Below are 20,004 nucleotides of genomic sequence, written 5' to 3'. Positions count from 1 at the left end.
TCTGCACCCTATTCTGGTATTCTTTGAATTTCTCAAAGGATTCACTTTTGTGCTTCATTAAGTAGACATAGCCATATCTACTTAAATCATCCGTGAAAGTGATGAAATACCTATAGCCTTCTCGTGCGGTGATTGACATAGGACCACATACATCTGTGTGTATGAGCCCTAATAGGTCAGCAGCGCGCATTCCAACACCTTTGAAGGAAATACGAGTCATCTTACCGATGAGACATGATTCACACGTGCCAAATGATTGAAAATCAAAGGCCGAGTTAGCTCCATTTTTAATGAGCTGTTTTACGCGTTTCTCATTAATGTGTCCCATGCGGCAGTGCCATAAGTATGTTTGATCTTTATCACCAACCTTTAACTTTTTATTCATTACGTGTAATATTTCGGTCGTCTGATCTAAAACATAAATTCCGTTCAAGGAGACTGCCTTGCCATAAATCATATTGTGTAAAGAGAAAATGCAAGCATTATTTTCTATTACAAATGAAAAACCAAGTTTGTCAAGTGCAGAAACTGAAATAATGTTTTTCGAAAGACTAGGAACATAATAGCAATCATATAATGATAACTCAAATCCGCTAGGAAGCTGGATCACATATGTCCCCTTTGAGATGGCAGCCACTCTTGCTCCATTCCCAACACGCAGGTCAACCTCACCCTTTACGAGAGGTTCGAGATTTCGGAGGCCCTGCACATGATTACACAGATGAGAACCACAACCAGTATCTAGTACCCAAGTTCCGTAACTTGCATGGTTAATCTCAATCATATGAATAAAAGTAGAAGGAGAAGACATACCAACAGGTTTAACGCGACCCGCTTTTATGTCCTCATGATAAACAGGACATGTACGCCTCCAGTGCCCAGACTTGTGGCAGTGATGGCATTCCATGTTATCCATTTTGCTCTTTGTCGCGCCTGATGAGGTGCTCGACTCACCAGGCCCACTCTTACCTGGACCCGACTTTTTGAACTTCGGTTTGCCTCTCGCTAGGTTTGCACGAGCTTTGCCCTTACCCTTCCCTTTATTTGACACAACGAGAACATCCTGTTTCATGCTCCCACCGAACTTCATATCCTTCTCGGTGCATGTACGAGGAGGGAGTGCGATTCATGGGGAGTCTTCTTCAGATCATTCATATAGTAATTCGCTCTGAATTGCGAATAACCATCGTGGAGTGAGTGAAGAATGCGGTCGATAACGATGTTCTCGCTGATGTTACAGTTAAAGGTCTCCAGTTTCTCGACATTCTCAATCATGCTGAGAATGTGTGGGCTAACCGGTTGGCCCTTCTGGAGTCTCGCATCAAAGAAGCGAGTGGTATGCTCATAGGTCACGATTCTCGGTGCTTTCGAGAATTCCTTGGTGAGCGTGGTGAAAATCTTGTTTGCACCTTGGGCTATGAAGCGTTTCTGCAAATTGGATTCCATTGCAAAAATGAGCACGTTTTTAATCGCACCCGCTTCCATGACGAAATCGTTATAAGTAGCGATCTCGTTAGCTCCACCGTGTGACCTGGTGTGGCGGCATGGGCTCAAGTAGATATTTGAGCTTTCCGTCGGCGGCGGCATTCCGTAATCTTTGCCTCCCGCCTCCGTTGGATCCATCATTCTTCGATCGAGTAGACCGATTCATCCGATTCATGAAGATCCGGCCGGGACTCACGGTCCAATGTGGCACTAGGCATTGGGTCGTTCAAGTGACCAGACCATTTGTTATTTTGCGGTTAAAACGTGATCTACACCGAAAAAGAAAGAAAAACAAAACGAAATAAGCAACTCATCGAGGTGATTTAAGTCTATTTTAAAATTCATTTTAACATGTAGACTCAAGCACTTGCATAATTGATCTCCCTCAAGAAAGATACAAGTGATCCCAAGACTCAATTTCTGTAAATTGATAAGCCAACTGTTTAGCTAATTCTTTCGGAAGAACTCTTGGTCGATAGATTTACAGAAATCCTATCTATCACCCACCATAGTCACAGGATCGTACGAGTGACCATAGTGTTGAGATAAAATAAGTCAATCGGTTCCAATTTACCCGACGTAGAAGGGGTCATAGTATGCCTACCGACGAAGAAGGGAGTCCTTGGAGTTTGACCTATAAAGACCGTTCTCAATTTTGGTTTTTACGAGGAAGATCCCATCAACTTAATTATAATTCATTTTAAGTGAACGAAAATCTAGCGTCTGCGTGAATGAATCAATTTAGGTGATGGCTTAGCATGATCGTGTGACATACGAATGTCAATGAAAACTAACTCGTGACCTCTATATGTGTCAGTTTTCATGCAATAATTAGGTGGTTTGGTTTTTAGGCGGAATATGATGCATACTATCGTTACATAAAAATAAATAAATGAATGCGATACGTAAATAAAAATCCTAGTGTGGCCTATCCTAGTAAAAAGAACAAAATACAACTTTGGAATCCACCGTTGGACCCGAAAAGCTTGTCTTGATGTTCCATCTTTTCCATGTAGCGGGAGTGAGCATCCGGTCTCCATCTTTAGTCTTCTCAAGAATTACAAATTAAAATTTACAAATATAAACCTATTTACATTCTAAATAAAAACTGTAATTTAAAAGAAATAAAATGGAGATACGAGATCTCAAAATACAACCAAGACCGTGTTCCATCATTACGGTAACACGTTCTACTAAGGCCACACTAAGTTACAACCGTTTGCAAAATAATTAAATACGTAATTAAAAGGCATTCAAAACATTCAAAATATAAATAAGAACGATAAAACAAAATGCATCAACTAAAAATAAATTTATTCGTTACATAATTCCGTAATTATGTTAAATTTATCCAAACCACCAAAGATAATTAAAATTATGTGACAAAACCGCTTCATCAACTTAATTTTAATTCGATATAATCCGTTACTTTAAATTTTTAAAGTAACTTACATTTACGTGGGTGAACCGTTTCACCGATCAAGCGAGAGCATAAAAACCGTTTATGCATTAAAAAGGCCGAAAGAAAAAAAAAACCGAAAAATTTTTTCTTATCGCTTCACGTGAACAAGACAGGGGCCAAAAAAAATTTTTTTTTTTTTTTAAAAACCTAAAAAATGCCGAGAGGTTCTAAAAGCCAAAAAAAAAATTTTTTCACGGCTAAAACGAGAGCAGCTCAAGATCAAAACAAAACGGTTTGATTAAAACACAATTGCAATTTACTCTAATCCGGATTAAAATAAAAATACAATAGACATGTTCTTTACATTTCGTTGTAATTATCGCTTAAAACAACAAATCGCTAAGAACAACACGAAAACAAGAGATCGAACGATCTATCAAATTGTGAAGCACGCAAATCAATGAAAAAACAAAAAAAAGGCCGAGACAAGAGGCCACACGGTTTTCAGAAATTTTCGAGACAAAAAAATTGTGCCACACGAAATTTGAGCAATGATTTTAACCGATCTTTAACATATAGCGATGAATATCGATTACATAGACTATATGCAAAGATCAAAAATTAAAACAAGACAAAAAAACACATCCGTGTAAACTAGACACGGATCCCAACACAAAACAAAAAAAAAACGCAGCAACAAACTGATATTGCCGAGCCAAAAAAAAATTGAGCCGTGACACAAAAGAGGCTGCCGAGACCATTTTTTTTTGAACAAAATCCATCGTTTCAACAATCGTTTGATGAAAAACACATATAAAAATTTACGTGGCCTCGCTCTGATACCACTTGTAGGTAAATATCCGTATACTACCCTTCGAATTAAGGATTATAACGCAAAATTCATATGTATTTTATGGTCATAAACGAAATTAACAAAATGAAACGATAAAGATTAGAAATAACCTTCGGTCCTAGTGCAAAAGGCAATGAGAGATTAAAGCAAATCTCCTCCTAAACGATGCACCCAAGATGTCCGAGTAATGCCCTTGTGCTAGAGACAATCCCCTAATTGACTTGCAATATCGAGGGGATTAGTTTTTGTGAATTTGTGTTGGATGAGAGATCCGGAATTCAGGAGGCACAATTCCCAAAAACCCTAGAATTTTTACAAGTGAAAGATTAGGTTAGAAGGGAGGAGAAACCCTCCCTTTTGTTCTCTTCACTCGGCAAAAATCGAGACCCACCAAGGGAAGTGGGCTTCCACTTCCTCTTGGTTTTAACTCCTTGATCCGGTTCGTTAAATTCTAATTGTATTTTACGCGGTCTAATTATAAATCATGTTATCGGTTATCGGAAATTAAGGCATCAACTAATAATACGGGTTAGTTGAATTATTAATACATGTCCGACAAAACAAAAGATTGTATAATTATATTCAATACACATTTAATTAAATATAAAACGTTTATATTCAATTTTACGAATTAATCTGTTAATTCGCCTTTAGCCCATGATATTTAATTCGTATTAAATATAAAATCTCAACATCACATTTTGACTAATTTATTAGTCAAATAACTCAGACTAACTGGTTAGTCAATTTTGGCATCTACATGACTGTATTTTCATACCGTCACATCACTCAAGACGTATCCTATAGGTGTGACTTTTAGGGACCAGTTGATCACCGCCATCTGTATGACAATAACGTCAAACTTATCTAGCAAGCCAATCGTTATTGATAAACGTGGATCAACTGATTATGATACAAAGTATACCCTTTGATCCTTTTAGAGGTTTATAAGTCCTTGCACTAACTGTTAAGGACACTAACCCCAACAAGCTCCCACTTGTCCGTACAAGTGTATGTGCAATGACGTTATCCGCACGAACTGGAGGACACAAGCTCCAACAGACTCCTTATGCGGCACATCACCCAATCCCTCACAACGGGATATGCCTTCTCCACCGGCTCCGTCCTCTTGGGTGCGAGGCCCGGAAAGTAGGAGTACACCCACGCCTGTAATCGAGATAATCAACAACGATCTTTCGTGATTCGAAAGAAAAGCAAATGATCTTACATGAGAAGAAGTGAAGGTTCATACCTCCAACAACAGTCCAGGGCCGACAGGAGCAGGAGAAGTCCTCTTCTCCATCAACTCCGGATGAACCATGACCCTCATGAATCGGATGAGGACCGCAAAACCAGTAGTGACCCAGTGCTAACGGCCTAGGTCGGATAGGTTAGAAAGAAAGGGAAGAAGCTTCATCGAAAGCTTCTCTCCCTTGTCTCCGAGGTAGATCGAAGACAAGAACCATCAGAGCCACAAACGGACTCTCTGCTCTGCAGTTCAGGGAGGAGGAGCCGTCTCCCTCCCCTCGATCACCACCGACGCTGGGGTATTCCCCGCGAAGTAGTCCCGAACGTAAGAACTAGGCACCAAGCCAGGTACCGCAGCCGCCTTCGGCGCCAAGTTCTAGCTGATCAGCCTCCTAACCTCCGCCGAGTCAACCCTCATGGCCGTCTCCGTCCCCTCCACCACCTCAGTCCCACACAGGAGACCATAAATCATGTCGTAATCCTCCAACGTGACATCCACCTCACCAAAAGGCATGTGAAACGTGGAGGTCATGCCCCAAAACTGGTCCAAGAAAGCTCGGACGAGACTCAGGTTAGCTCGAAGCTTCCTCCTCACAATATCCCTCCAAGCCTGCACCAAGGCGCCGAACGCTCCCCGCTCGATCATGGCTCGCTCCTCAGATAACAGCCTCTCGTAGCACCCCATCGCCGTCGTGTAGCCTGAGAACGACCTGATGTTCCCGGCCTCCTATGTTGATTTGAAACAAAAAGCTATCTTTAGCTCAAATGAAGAAGAAAAGGAATGACAAACAGAAATGAAAGAAGATGAATGAAGAGTGATGAACTCTATTTACCAAGCTCTTCACCGTCCTGTAGGACAGGTGACCCTCTGCAGCCCAAATCAGGTGCCTACTGTCCCAGGTCTCAGCCCAAGCAGGTGCTCCCCTCAGCTGGCGACCACCCCGTCTAACGTTGGCCCGTCTCGGGACCTCCTCCTCCTCAACAGCCTCCTCCTCCCGGACCTCGTCCTCAGCAACCATCACCGCAGCGGTGAAAGCCTCCTCCAACGCCTCCTCAAGCACCTGAGAAGGGTCAACAGCAATGTCCACATCCATGGGATCTCTCCCAGATGTAGAAGCCTCATCACCTGCAAAATTAAAGTAAATTTAGCCTGCGTCAAGTGACGACAAGCCTTGATTAGGGGATTTTCGAGTTTTCGGAGCTCTGAAATCGCTCTTTTCTCGCCATCTGTGGCAATTTTCCCACAAACTTGTCCGCTCCTGTGGTAATTTGGGTCAAGTCAAGCCTAAGTTGAAGCTTAGTTATGGGTTCGAGTCGGAATTTCGACAGCATTTCGTTATAACGGCGATTATGCCCTACAAAGTGTCCTGAAAAAGGCGTCACAAACCAAAATTCCGAGATGGTAGGAAGTTTACCCATAACACAAGGATTCCAGATATCAAGTTTCGTCGCAAATGGGCAATCCTAAGGCTATTTTCGAAGCGATTTACGGTTTAGCTGTGAAACCGCTACAATTTCACTCAAATGCTCAAAACTTAACGAAAATTCAAAACAAATACATGGTTATGATCCTTATACTACCAATTGGCCATTTACAAAGTCAATTTCGCAAGGCAAAGGCGTTTGGGGAAAAAGCCCCAAATTTTCGACTAATTAGGGTCGAAAACCCTAATTTTGTCGATCCCATTTGATCAAATACGGAAGATAAATGCAAGGATTGATACACATACCTCAGTTAGTCATTGCAAATGCAAGCTTTTGGATCAAATTTTGACGGAAATGGTTGGAATTTGAGAGAGAAATTGAGAGTTTATGTTTCGAACAAATGAAACAAACCCTCTGTTTCATCGGGTTTTTACGCAGGAAAGACACCTCCAGGAATAGACGCAGCAGGTGCTGCGCCTCTTCCAAGGGACGCAGCTCTTGCTGCGCCTCTTCCTCAGCCTCCCTTTATACGAATTTTCAAAAAATCGTTATGAGTTCGTTATTTTGTGCGCCCATCTTTGGTGCGCCTCTTCCTTGATGCTATATCGCATATTTGGTCCGTTTGACGTATATTCTTCGCCCGGATCCACATCTTCCAAGCCAACAGCAAATTATCGCCTTATTTTTATCAAAGACCTAGCTTGTCACAACGAGCATTTCTCCTTTGACAAGTGTTTCGACACGCCTTTATTCTGTTCCCCCAGCGAGAGTACACGGATATACATTCCCTCTCGAGATATGGAGATCAGTTCCCGATTCTGTTCCCCCAGCGAGAGTACACGGATAGACATTCCCTCTCTAGCCATGGAGATCAGTTCCCGATTATGTTTCCCCAGCGAGAGTTCGCGACCGACAGTCATTCCCTCTCGAGACATGGAGATAAACATCGACCCCAAATCCTTCCGAAGTTTGTTTGAAGCCGAACACAAGCAGATTTCTCCCAGCAGTTCCAGACTGTGTCCTGCTGTCTTCTCCCAATATCGCGTTTTGTTTTCCATGGAGTTTCAAGAATTTTCAGGTATGGTCTCTTCTTATGGCTGGCAAGCCTCCTTACGTAGTCTAATGGACTTTAAACGACCCTCCCCGATAGTCGACAGACTCTAAAATATTCCCGACGACAAGTCCTTGGCTCAGACCCCTTGAGCTGCCTCGCGTCGCCATAGTCGTCAGGTTGTAATCTTCGATTGACCTGATGGCTATACTTTGACTTTCGCCTTGTCCAAGCCTCAGTCAAAGTGTGGGCTCTGTAGATACCTCATTTCTGCACCTCCCGCAAACCACCCCGTGATGATTGGGCCGCATGATTGGTACGCGGAACGATTTGTGACAGTTCGTAAGTTTATCGTCAAGTGATCGCTCAAAAACTTGTGTCTACCTCTTAATTGTCATCTACGTGCCGATACGGTCGTTTTGACAGTAATTAGAGTACATTTTGAGTCCGGGTCACAAAACCGTTTTCATTTTCTAAAACCGAGTCAGAATGTTCTGGAATGTTCTGGAGAATTCTATTCCATATTTTACAATCTTTTAATCTTTGGCAAATAATTTCCCGTAATATTCACACAAAATATTAAGGACAACAAGATTATTCCGTTATTCCATAACCTAAACACGGAAATCTTTCTTCCGCAGGGGGAAACCACTTGGGAAAGGACGCAGCAGGTGCTGCGCCTCTTCTAAGAGACGCAGTGCCTGCTGCGCCTCATCCCAAATCCTTTTCTGCGTATTTTTCGTATATTTTCATATCTTTTCGAGATTCACTTCCAAAGTTTCTCCGAGAACCCTACTTCCTCTGTGTGATTAGTATAAATAGAGACCTTCGGTCTCACATATTTTTTACGCGAGTGTCCGCCCTTCTCTTCTCCCTTTGCATTCTAGACCACGTTCTTACTTTTTGGCGTTTATGTGCTTGAAATTTCGACCACGTAAGCTCGGATCTTTCTGAGTACCAGCCTCGTTTTGCATGACTGACCAATTTGGCCAACTCCACCATAATCAACATTAATCAATCTGTTTTAATTCCTCTTACAAGGGCACTTTCGTCTACATTCGAGTCGAGCATCGCTAAACGTTAACTTAGTTCATCTCGTTTCGTCAAACATGTAAGTCTGAGGGTGTATAATCCCTATTTTATTATTGTTATTTATTTATTGTAATCATAATGTAAGGGTTATGTCGAAAGTATTTCTAAAACCAATTTCTAAAACCATGCTTTAAATCCTTTTTACGAATTACCAGAAGATGACCGTCGAGAAAGGACGCAGCACCTACTGCGCCTCTTCGTAAGGCTGTCGCAGTTCCTGCTTTCTTTCTTCTACCTTCGTCCTTTGATGATTTGATTGTTTTATTTCTTTCTTCAATTTTTCATTGCTCATATGACGATTTAAGCATAATAATTCTAACATGTAATATATTCATCGTTATTAGTACTTAATTCATCTTTTAATTCCCGACTTAAATCCCAAGTAATTCATATTTGCGGGTTTTCGTCATTAAAACCAAATTCGGTTTTTAGAGGTTCGATTCATCCATATTGAGTCTCTGGAATTCGTCATTGATATATTTTTCACCTTTTGTTCATCATATCCATCATTAATTCGTCATTAACAACCTGTTTAACCTAATTAATTAGTTAATTCATTTAATTTGTTAAGTAATCCATTAAATCTTGTAATTAGTTCGTCCTAATTAGTTTCATCCATGTTTATTGTTTTCATGACCCTTAATCACATGTAAATAACCTGCTAATCACTTTCATCTGAGTCAAATATTATTAATCAAGCCTTAAAATCACCAACGAACATAAATGATTTGCAATTCCGGCTTCACAGCCAGAACTGAGCCAAGGAACAGACGCAGCAACTGCTGCGCCTCTTCCAGAGGGCGCAGCTCTGCTGCGCCTGTTCCTGGTTGACTTCTGTCTCTGAACTACCATTTTGCTTTGACCTAGTTATTAGCTTACGTATTAATTAACTACTAATCGTATTATCACCCTAATTCATGTTCGTTAATTTGTTTATTTATTTCTTTTCTCCAATTGTCCGTTTTAGAAGTATTTTCGACATAAATCAATTAATCCAATGTAATTATTGTAATTTTCTTTATTATATTTCTTTGTATGCCTTCACATGTAATTGAACTTAAATCCCGACTTTGACATTTATTGTATGATAAATTAGTTGTTTACCGACTTAGTCTAATCTTCACATGCTAGGATTAAAACGTTCGATGTTGCATTGCATGCATATAATCGACAATATATCGAGTATAGATGATTTTCCCTAATCATTAGTCGAGGTCACTATCGAGGCGGGCGGGATTAGGTGTTCGATCAAAAGAGCTTCCTAATACGTACCCTCACCCCTTACTCCAAATCTCTGTGAACATCCGTGTTCATTGGCATCCACGACAGTCATTCTAGACATAGAATGCTAAGGGTAACGAGTTCTTGGTGTTCATGTCACTACTTTGTGTCTTGACATGGCACGAGGTATTCGAACGGTTTCCAATTTTCCACAATAAATTGGTGGCGACTCCACAAATGCAAACGCTTGTTCTGCACCAAGCGCCCCCGTGGGCCCGCGTCCACAGCGGGTCATCATTGAGCAAGGAGCGTTCGACGCCTTGGTACAGGCTTGGATAGACATTACGAGGAAGAAGATTCGGGCTAACCTTAGCCTGGTTCGAGCCTTCTTGGACCGGTTCTGAAACACGACCTCCACCTTTCACATGCCTTTTGGTGAGGTTGGGGTGACGTTGGAGGACTACGGCATGATTTCTGGATTGCCGTACGGGACTAAGGTGGTGGAGTGGCCGGAGACAGCCATGAGGGTAGACTCGGCTGAGGCTAGGAGATTGATCGGCTGGAACCTGATGCCGAAGGCTGCTGCGGTACCTGGGCTGGTTCCTAGTACCTATGTTCGGGATTACTTTGCCGAGAAAAACCCCGACGCGGGTGGTGATCGATGGGAGGGAAATGGCTCCTCCTCCCTGTACTGCCGATCAGAGAGTCCGTTTGTGGTTCTGGTGGTTCTTGTCTTCAATTTACCTCGGAGACAAGGGAGAGAGGTTGTCGACGAAGCTTCTTCCCTTCCTTTCTGACTTGGGTGACCTAGGCCGTTGGGACTGGGTCACTGCTGGGTTTGCGGTCCTCATTCACTATATGAGGGCTATGGTTCGTCCGGACCTGATTGAGAAGGGGACTTCTCCTGCTACCGTTGGTCCTAGACTGTTGCTGGAGGTATGAACCTTCATTCATTTCATGAAAGATCATTTCTTATCTTATCGAATTATGAAAGATCGTTATTGACTATGTTGATTTACAGGCGTGGGTGTACTCCTACTTTCCGAGTCTCGCGCCTAGGAGGACAGAGCCGGTGGAGAGGGCAGATCCCGTCTTGAGGGATTGGGTGATGTGCCGCATGAAGAGCCAGCGTTCCTTTCACGATGCCTGTCGCCGGGACGTGAACGCTTTGCAGCTGGATGGCGTGAGTACCTTCGAGCCATCTTTCTTTGTTTATTTTTTCATTGCTTTCTTTCAGAACTAATCATAAGAATGACCTCTTGTTTGCTTTTCATAGTGGGTGCCCAGGCCTTGGGTGGACTACGCTGGTGCTCCTCCTTTCGTGGCTGAGGTCCTTCGACCTAGGAGCTCGAGCCGGTTGCTTCTGAGGACGTCGATGGGTCATGTGTGGTACTTGGGCGAGCGTTTGGCTCGTCAGTGCTCCCGGGATGTCTTGACGGTTCCCATCGATCCTCCTCGGACGATGTTCGGGGAGCCTTTCGATGCTGAGAGGGAGGCTGACATGCTGGTGTTGGTGGCCACGCCCTCCTCCTTCCTGGCGAGGACAAATCGGCGTTCCTCTACGGGAGGTTGGCGTACTGGCCAGTTGTGGTAAGTGTTTTTAATCTTCTGTTGATTATTTTGAAAACACGATGAATGATCATTGATTAATGGAAACCATTTGACTTTGCAGGAGGTCGAGGTGGCGGGCATCGAGCCCCCAGAGTACCCTGAGACCCTTGAGTACACTGACGCGATGGGGATGACGACGATCTCCGAGCTGCGTGACTTTGGTGTGGCGGTGACGGATGCTGGCTTGGACGAGTGGCAACATCTGATTCGGAGGGTGAGTCTCCTAACTCGTATAATTTTGTGTAAGAACACATTTGCTTGAATTTGTCCAATCGTATCTTTTTTATTGAAATGCAGGTTGCGCCATCCCGGTTTATGGCTTTGTGGAGGGTAGCCAACCGGCTATGGGCTACTGCCATCGAGGCACTTGTTGGCGGTCGAGGACGTCAGGTATGAACCTTCCGTTTATTTCATTTTTGAATTTTCTGACCTCCTTTATTGTTTGAAATGATTGACATGAGCCAATTGTTGTATTTGTAGGTGGAGAGCGACCTGGAGCGAGAGCTAGCCCAGTCTCGGGAGGAGACAACTCGTCTGCTGAAGGAGCTAGAGGTCCGTGACGCCGAGATTGCTGCTCTCGAGGAGTGAGTTGCTGAGCTAGGCGGCGACCAGCAGTAGTCTCTTTGTTGTTTTTGTGTCTTCGGCTGTATTTTGTACATTTTGCACATTTTAGGACCTACATTTTGGACATTCGGACCTTATTTCGGGCTCGAGCCCCCAATTTGGTGTATATACCTTTTTGGTTGTATATATGATAGCCTGAGTGCCCTTGCTGCTGGGTTGCTTTGTTTGTACCTGCAGGTTAGCTTTGAACAAGTTTGGTAGATGACGGTTTACGCCGTCATGCTGCCGAAATTTATATAGAAATTCACATAGGATATAAATTTGTACACATGGCCTAGATTAGCGCAAAATACCGACTTGAAAATGTAAAAAAGCAAAAAATAAGCAAAACATTTACTGAAAATGACCGGACGATAGGGAGGGTTACCCCCTAAAAAAAGAATAAATAGAAACTTGTAAGTTTGAAATGTAATATGAAATAGGAGTGAAATGATTTCCCAAAAAAGAAAATTAAAAAAGAAATGTATAACTTTGAAAATGAATAAATTAAATTGGTGAAATGATTCCCCAAAAAAAGAAGATTAAAAAGAAAGTATAAGTGTGCTGGAATGATGAAAATGTCGATATCGCCTCGAAATACGTACCCGTGGAATTTGGAAACGCGAAACATGTTAATTTGACGGATTTACTAAAATAATAACCCATATGAATAGGAAATTATTCTTTGAGGAATTAGGAAAGATCCAACGCAGAAAATCACAGAAAGAAGGCTGAGGAAGAGGCGCAGCAGGAGGTGCGTCCCTTTGAAGAGGCTCAGCACTACCTGTTCCCCAGTGTGTCTGTCCTGACATATTTTAGGAAACAGTTTTTAGTATAATTAGAGACGTCGTGGGAGGTTTTATTCACATAATTCTTTCGTCTTATTACATAAAAGCTCTTAAAATAAGCATACATCATGAATACTCTTGAAATCCGTCTGAAAGAGTAGACAAATGAGTTTTCTAATGTGGAGAAACACGATATGGGTGCCTATAATTTTGGATCGATCTTGAGTTTGAAGCTGATCAAAGTGGTCAAACCGTTCCTAGATGCTTGTATTGATTATTGGCACCCGAATTATCACGTATTTGCCTTTCTGGGAAGCGATATTTGCCCATTTCCCGAAGAGATTGTTGCAATTGGCGGTTGGGACCCGGAACATTTGCCTGCTATTCCCTCTACTTCCCAAGGATATAAGAATAAGTTCAGAGATTTGCTTGGGTTGACAAGAGCTGAGGTTGACCGTCTTGTGACCTCAAAAGGAGTGCGAATGTTGGACTTCATTGATCGATTCATAAACAGAGCAGACCCCACCATTTCTTATGTTGCAAGGCGAAGGGCATTCCGGTTTTGTTTACTGCATGTATATGTCCTTCATGGGCACGTTGATGAGGACTTGAGAGGTGATCCCCGTTATCTGAGCTTGATTGAGCAAATGGAGCTGCGCAGGAGCCCAGCTTGCCTGTGTTTAGGAGAGATCCTGTTGGGATTAGATAACAGGAAAGCCAACCGTGACCTTCCTTATTTGGGAAGTCCCATCATTTTGCAGGTAAAAGAACGAAACTTCTCTTTTTTCTTCTCTTTTTTGATTCGGTTTTTTTTTTTCGTTTTTTTTCTTTTTGTTCGTTTTTTTCGATTTTTTTTGTTTTTATTTGTTTTAATACCTGCTTTTTGGTAGGTTTGGCTTATGGAGCGTCTTCGATTGATCGAGCCCCCAATTCATGTTCCTGCTTATCATGCTCGCTCAATTGCGATGAGGGTTAGACTTTATATGGTGGATTTCACTCGAGTCTGCAACTATTGGGAAAACAAACTGAAGAGTGATGATGGCCCCTTGATTAGATAGATCGTACTGTGGTGGCATCTCAAATCTGTCACTGGAGTATCATCCTTGGATCCTACCCGATCTGTGCGCTTTCCTGGCTTGGAGTTTATGATATGCATCTTCCCAGAGAGATTGATGAGGCAGGTTGGATTGAAGCAGATGATTCTGAAGCTTGATACTGCCCCGCAGACTGCTATGACGCTTACCACTGAGAGCCGAAGAGAATGGGCCATCAAATGGCTCAAAGAAATGTGTGGTTCTTGAATTCTTCTGTTAGTGCTCTATGGGTGTCGGATTCCTACATGCGGTGGAAGAAAGCTACTACTCCGGAGGAGCGCGATAGATTGAAGAAGCACGAGCCTGTTGACTACAAGGTTCGTGATGTAGAAAAGGAGAAAGAGAAGCATCTGACTGAGGGAGAGGAAGAAGCCGGGTTTCAAGTTGTACATCCTTCGAAGAAACCGAAGACTTCTCTTGCGTTGAAGAGGTGGTTGACAAGAATGGCAAGGCTAGACCACGAGAGAGACCGTGGGTGATTAGGTCTGAAGTGGCGCAAGAGCGTCCGGCTCGAGGTCGAGATAAGAAATAAGATAGAAATGCAAAAGGCAAAAGGAAAATGGAAGAATAGCCTGAGTCTTTATTATTATTTACTATTATTATTATTGTTTGTAATAAGAAGGTGGGGTTTTTAGAATCCTAGCCTATATTTTTTTTAGTTTTACTTATATTATGTAGCGTATTACTATTATTAAAAGAAATGAAATAAAAAAGGTTGATTGGTTATGAAACCGTTGTGATTTTTATTATTATTCTTGTCGAATTCCAAATGCACATGCATATGTCTTTCTATTTACATTTAAAATAAGTAATGGGTTGTATCCTGTGAAGGATTGCCTACGTATTCATTTAAAAAATGAAATCAAACCCTTGCGCGTAGTTCAAGTAAATGTAAAAGAATAATTGTTCTAAGCAAGAGCTTATAATGAAATAGAAAATAAGCATGAGTTTTTTACTTACTCCTAAAGTGCAATTCAATTTATTTGATGATATGAGGATGACGAATTGTCAAAATGCAAGAGCAAGGTGACATTTGCTTTATTTTAGCTAGGCCAGGGGACGTTTATTTCGTGACACAGGAGCGACATGTGAGGTTACGCGAGGCGCGTTTTTGTCCCTATTCTAGGCATAATAACGTTTTAATTGGTCGAGGTTTGTTGGGTTGGCAAATTCATTCCCATGTAAGTCTGTGATTCTAACCGCACCCCCTGGAAGTATGGACTTGACTAGAAATGGCCCAGCCTAGTTGGGTTTGAATTTTCCTCGTGGATCGACAGGTAAAAGAGCTCTAATTGATTTGAGGACCAAGTCTCCTTCTTTGATGTTTCTTGGCTTAACCCTTTTGTTGAAGGCTCGTTTGATACGTGCCTGATATGTTTGCACATTATGTAATGCACACAATCTTCTTTAATCCAGGAGGATGAGTTCTTCATATATATCCCTCTTCCAATCGGCTTCTGGGATTTGACTTTCGAGTAAAATACGCAAGGATGGTATTTCTAGCTCGACTGGTTGTACAGCTTCCATGCCGTAGGTCAAATAGAAAGGGGTGGCCCCAGTGGGCGTCCTAACAGATGTACGATATCCCCATAAGGCGAAGATTATCTTGCTTGGCCAATCTCGATAGTTGTCAATCATTTTCTTGAAGATTGTGACAACATTCTTGTTTGCCGCCTCTACCGCGCCGTTAGTTTGTGATCTATATGGCGAGGAGTGGTGATGATTGATTTTGTACTTGGCTAGCAATTGCTCAGTCTTAGCCTAGAAATGTGACCCAGTGTCACTAATGATGTCGTGTGGGCAACCGTATCGACAGATAATATTGATTTGTATGAATTTTGCCACGTTTTTGGCTGTGAAATAATCGATTGCTACCAGAATGAAACAGTGACCTCCTGTTCCGGCTGGGGTGATCTTCCCGATGATGTCAATTCTCCAAGCAGAAAATGGCCAAAGAGATGTCATTGTATAGAGCAACGAAGGAGGGACATGTTGCACATTCCCGAAGATTTGACAGTTGTGGCAATGTCTTACACATTTGATGCAATCGGATTCCATTGTGGTCCAATAATACCCTAAACGTGTTATTTTCTTCGCCATCATGGGTCAGCTCATGTGAGGGCCACATTCTCCATCATGGACTTCTTCCATCACTTTCCGTGCTTGTGAATGATCAAGGCAACGTAAGATTACACCAAGAAGTGTTCGTTTGTATAACTCTCCTTGCATGAGGACGTATTGGGAAGCTAGCAAGCGTATAGCGCGTTGTCCTTTTTTATCCATATCCGGTGGATAGGTTCCATTGAGTTTGAAGTTCAGGATTGCTTGGAACCAAGGTTCCTCTGTGATTTCTTCTTCATCCGTGATTTGGTGCACATAAGCCGGTTCTGACCGTCGTTCGATGTATAGAGGCATGTCTACCATATTATCTGGCATATTAATCAAAGATGCAAGTTTTGCAAGAGCATCTGCAAATTGATTCTCCTCTCGAGGTAGATGTAGGTATGTTACTTGATCGAAGAATTGGGCTACTTGGTCTATTCTTGCTTGATATGGTGCTAAGCTTTCACTTCAAATTTTCCAAGATCCCGTAATTTGGTTGATGATCAAGATGAATCCCCATATACTCGAAGATTCTCGATGCCTAAACCTACTGCCGCTTGTAATCCAATGAGACAAGCTTCATATTCCGCCGCGTTATTTGTCACCTCGAAGTCGAGTTTGACAGAGATTGGTGTATGCTCGCCTTCAGGAGAAATGAGCAACACTCCTATTCCAAATCCTCTTAAGTTCGATGCTCCATCAAAGTAAAGGTCCCAGGAGTCTACATCGGTTTGGAGTATATCCTCATCCAGAAACGGCCAGGTGTCTATTATTTGTGCATCATTGATGGGATTTTTTGCGAAGAACTCGGCAACGGCGCGCCCTTTTATAACTTTCATAGGTACGTACTTGAGATCGAACTCTGAGAGCATCAAATTCCACCTTGCTAGGCGTCCATTGAGAACGGGTTTCTCGAAGAGGTATTTGACAGGATCCGTTTTGGAGTATACTTTGACGGAATAGCTAAGCATGTAATGGCGTAGCTTCTTCGTTGCCCACACAAGAGCGAGGCATGTCTTCTCGAGTGGTGTGTATTTGCACTCGTACTCCAAGAACTTCTTCCTAAGGTAGTAGATATATCTTTCTTCTTTTCCTACGGTTTGGGCTAGCATGACGCCCATGGTTGTTTTCGTTACCGTGAGATATAAACCAAGAGGTTGATCTCTTTGAGGTGGCATGAGCACTGGTGGCTTGGCTAGTATCTCCTTGATTCAGTCGAACGCCTTCTGACAGTCATCATCCCACATGGTGTGATCTGTTTTCTTGAGCTTTTTGAAGATAGGTTCACAAATCATGGTGAGTTTCGATATGAATCGACTTATATATTGTACCTTACCTAGGAACCCTCTAACTTCTTTCTCTGTTTGAGGTTGCGGCATTTCAATTAGAGCCTTGATCTTGGAAGGGTCTATTTCTATCACTCGTTGGCTAACAACGTATCCCAGAAGTTTACCAGATATTACCCCAAATGCGCATTTCTGAGGGTTAAGTCTCATGTTGTGTTTTCGTAGCCTTGAGAAGAATTTGCAAAGGTTCGCAATGTGCCCCTCTTTATCCTTGGATTTGACAATCATATCATCTACGTATACCTTAACTTCTTTATGCATCATGTCATGTAAGAGCGTAGTTGCGGTGCGTTGGTATGTAGCTCCGGCATTGATTAACCCATACGGCATAACCGTGTAGCAATAGGTGCCCCATTGAGTGACGAAGGCGGTCTTATGAATATCTTCTACAGCCATCTTGATTTTGGTTATATCCTGCGTATCCATCCATGAAGGACAATAGCGCGTGATCCGCTGTATTATCCACCAATATGTCGATATGTGGTAAAGGAAAGTCATCCTTAGGACTTGCCTTGTTTAACTCTCTGAAATCAACACAAACCCGGATTCTCCCATCCTTTTTGGGTACGGGTACTATGTTAGCTATCTAGTCTGAGTACTCGGAAACTTTGATGAACCCAGCTTTGAATTGCTTATCGACTTCTTCTTTGATCTTAAGAGCCCATTATGTCCTCATTCGACGAAGCTTCTGCTTTACGAGTTTGAAACCTGGTTTAATCGGGATTCTATGCTCTGCGATGTCCCTGTCGATCCCTGGCATATCTTTGTAGGACCAATCAAAAACGTCTTTGAACTCGTGTAGGAGGGCTATGAAACTGGCCCTTTCGTTAGAGCTCAAGGTCGTCCCTATCCTAAGTTCTTGAGGTTCTAGTTCGGTTCCTGCGTTGATGGGTTCGGTGTCTTCTATTACTGGTTCCCCTTCCCCCTCTTGTAGTATTTCTTTGGCCATGTAAAGAGGAATTTTGATAGAGTCTGGGTCTGGGTCATCCTCATTATCATCGTAAACAGAATTGCATTCAGAATAACACAAAGAGTAAGCAGAACCTGATTTATTCATATTAAGATTTGAGAAAAGTTGAAACAAAGAAGCCATCTGTTCTGTAGTCAGTGGCGGTAAAGGGACAGCCGTTGGGACATTTCCCGAACTACTATTACTTGATGCTAAGCTAGGAGAAACAAGGGGAGTGGGAGTGACGACAGGAGGAGACTCTCTAGGGACTTCTCTGGACTCTGACTCTGACTCGAATTCATCGTCTTCTGGTTCTCCTTTGAACATCTCTCCTTCTCCAGTGGTGAGCTTGAATAGTCTTCCTTGATTGTTTGTCCACTTGATCGACTTTCTCCATCCTTTTTACTGATTTGAGTTGGTTTCTGTGATCAATACGGTAGGGTTGAAGTGATCGTCTTGAAGTATCATGGTAATGATCTAATCCTGCGCGGCTCTAACAAATCGGTCCTCCCCAAATTGTAGGCTAACAGCTTGTTCGTCTAAGCAAGGAGCTTGATGAGCCTTGACGGTAGGAACCGTTTCTGGAGGAATGAAGTAGCAATCGTGAAAGATCTCGATTTCAGCTAGTTTCCTTTCGAGATAGTGCCAAGGTTTGGGAAATCCATGAAAGAGTTCTTGACTTCCTTCCCTAACGAAGTATCCATTTAGGGTAGGGAGGTAGGGTCGCATTTGGACTCCCACATTCTTACGGTTTTGAACATGGGCGAGCATTTCGAGAACTTCCTCTTTAGTGGGTTCGAACCCTAATCCAAGTGGTATCCTTTGTGAGTTGCCTTCTTTGTAGAGTGCAAAGGTGTTTCTTCGGATAGGATTCAAAGGCATTCCTGGGAAGTATCCCTGGGATTTGAGCATGTGGTTGACCACCAAATTGGAGTAGGGATTGAAGTATAAAGGTGCCAACTCGCTTTCTATGACGTTTATGCTATGGAAGCCCCCAAGCTCATATACTGGATCTGCAAGTACTTGATTACTTGACCTCTTTTCTATTACTTCCTTGATGGGTGATGAAGTGATTGTCACCACTTTACCATCTAGTGGGATCTTGATTTTCTGGTGGAGGGTGGATGTTACTGCTTTGGAAGCGTGAATCCAAGGTCTTCCCAGAAGTATATTAAAGGATGCCTCAATGTCCACTATTTGGAAGTTAACCTTTCATTCAATCGGCCTTGTGGCTATGGTTAGGTTAACAAGTCCTACCACTTTTCGTCGTGTGTCATCATATGCGCGAACACCTTGGTTGGTAGGGGTCCAATCCGACTCTTTCATGGCCAATTTGTATGCCGTTTTTAAAGGTATAACGTTGACTGTCGAGCCATCATCTACGAAAGTCATTGGCACATTCTTCTTCAAGCAAATAATGGTGATGTAAAGAGCCAAATTGTGATTAGCACCAAAGGGTGGCAAGTCTTCATCCGAGAACGTAACAAGGTTACTTAGTTTTGGTGATTCTTGGAAGACCAAGTTGACTATGTCTCGGGTGTGGAATTATGTGCCACGTTAGATTTAGCCAAGACTTGCAGTAAAGCTTGGCGATGTGGGAATGAGCTTGCAACTAATTGTCAGACTGAAAGATCAACCTTTGTCTTCTGTAGTTGCTTTAGCAAATGGTCAGTAGAGGTATCTTCGTTATCATTTGGCGTGACAACGTTGGTTGGACTATTCGTTCTGGGACC

Source organism: Silene latifolia, chromosome 2, assembly GCF_048544455.1.
Source record: "Silene latifolia isolate original U9 population chromosome 2, ASM4854445v1, whole genome shotgun sequence".
NCBI classification, from domain to species: domain Eukaryota; kingdom Viridiplantae; phylum Streptophyta; class Magnoliopsida; order Caryophyllales; family Caryophyllaceae; genus Silene; species Silene latifolia.
Note: the sequence above shows the minus strand (reverse complement) of the source record.